The sequence below is a fragment of the Haliotis rubra genome, unplaced genomic scaffold, assembly GCF_003918875.1.
Source record: "Haliotis rubra isolate DU_JTF1 unplaced genomic scaffold, ASM391887v1 Scf1647, whole genome shotgun sequence".
NCBI classification, from domain to species: Eukaryota; Metazoa; Mollusca; class Gastropoda; order Lepetellida; family Haliotidae; genus Haliotis; species Haliotis rubra.
The window spans coordinates 97,501-99,199 of NW_025765611.1; the positions used below are offsets into that span (position 1 = coordinate 97,501).

Genomic DNA, 1,699 nt, shown 5'->3' on the forward strand with positions numbered 1-1,699 from the left:
AATTGTACCAGGATCCGCGGAGTGTTTTTGACACAAATTGCCTTGATTATGATCCGTTCTCATGCGTGCTAGTTAATTTTTAGAAATGTGAAAACGCCCAAGACCTATCTGCCGCTTTTGGAATTTCATCAATTTAAATTTGTTTAGAGTTTCACTTGGGAAAAAGTGGATATAGATTCAGTCAAATGACTTTCGAGTTGCATTATCGACGATGATGAGGAGGCAATATGCTCACAGAAGGTAGTAAATGATGTGACACTGTAGGTCTATTATGCGATAAATTATACACTTGCATCCATACTTTTCCCCCCAGTTCTGGCTCTAATGAAGGGACATACGAACAAGGATATCGTTGGTCCACCAGCGACGAGCACGTTTCTCCGGTGACCCAGGAAAATGTCTACAATGAAATACAAACCCCGGATAAAATGCCAAAGAGAACGCTTTACTATTATCATGCTGGGGAAGACAGGTATCTGCCCTGTGACCCTGACCCTGACCCTGACCCTGACCCTGACCCTGACCCCGATTATCTCCCCAATGGTCATCCCAATCAAGAACTGAAGGATGCACCCGATACTGGTCAGCAGCCTTCGTCAAGAGTGGACGGACGAACACTACCATCCTTTCCAGAAAACACCTCTGAGTTCCAATATGGACTCTCCCAAGAAGAGACGGTCACAATTGATCCTTATTATCGATAACAAACTCAGCAGTGGAACTTCTTCGTTTCATGGCTACCAACGTGGTAGTAAAATAATGCCGCTACTAAATATATAACTCACAATTTAGAAAAAAATTGTGTCAGCGCCCAATTGGCCAAATGGCATAGGGGCCCAGATTATTACTGTTTATCACTGTTTAAAAGTGTCTATCCGTCCGTAAAGTCATGTTCTGGTAATGTTTTCTGAAAATATGTTTTCTTGTGATCTGTAGGTTATCTCCCTTGTATTCAGCGCAATGTTCACTCGATGTCACATATATATATATATATATACCTAAACGTTTGTGAGGTAATTATGTGGCTGGTTTAGGGCAACGGTTGAACGTGCGATTGTGTTACAGAGGGCTGATCCGATATTGTCTCCAGGTGTGTGTGTGTGAGTTATAGTCAGTTGTGTGCGTTGATTGTATAAAAGTCACGTCGAATACATGTGCACGTTGTTTCATGCTGTGTTCCCACATCCAAAGGGGAAATTCATCCATACATATAGTTCGTTGCTCGGGAATGATTGTAGATATTTGTTTTTGTTTGTTTGTTGTTTAACACCGCACTAAGCAATATTCCAGCTATATGGCGGCGGTCTGTAAATGATCAATTCTGGACGAGACAATCTAGTGATAAACAGCATGAGCATCGATCTCACAATGGGTAACCGATGACATGTGTCAACCAAGCCAGCGAGCTTGACCACCCGATTTTTTCCCGTTGGTCGTCTCTTACGACAAGAATGGGTTACTGAAGATCAATTCTAACCCAGACCTTCACAGGTTGGATTGTTAACAGAACCGTGGACGCCCTGGCAGTGGTTATCCCATGTGCTATGTCAACATTCCAATGACACTTCACACTGTTTACTATAAGATAATTCTATACACACAGATTATAGGTATAACCAGCAGCAGTTCTTAATTTCAGTTCCATGGGTATAATCGCACTCCCCATATGCAGCCACACAATGCAGTCCATGTACACTGT

The 1,699-nt window shown here is 42.4% G+C and overlaps 1 protein-coding gene across 1 annotated transcript in view; it reads left to right on the top strand.

Annotated features, from left to right (window-relative positions):
* LOC124271948 (sushi, von Willebrand factor type A, EGF and pentraxin domain-containing protein 1-like) overlaps positions 1-1,169 on the top strand; it is a 54,193-nt gene extending 53,024 nt beyond the window's left edge. Inside the window, exon 28 of the mRNA XM_046707118.1 lies at positions 314-1,169. The gene's annotated coding sequence lies outside the window, so the exon portion shown is untranslated. The remainder of the gene's footprint in view (positions 1-313) is intronic.
* Positions 1,170-1,699: the final 530 nt, after the last annotated feature.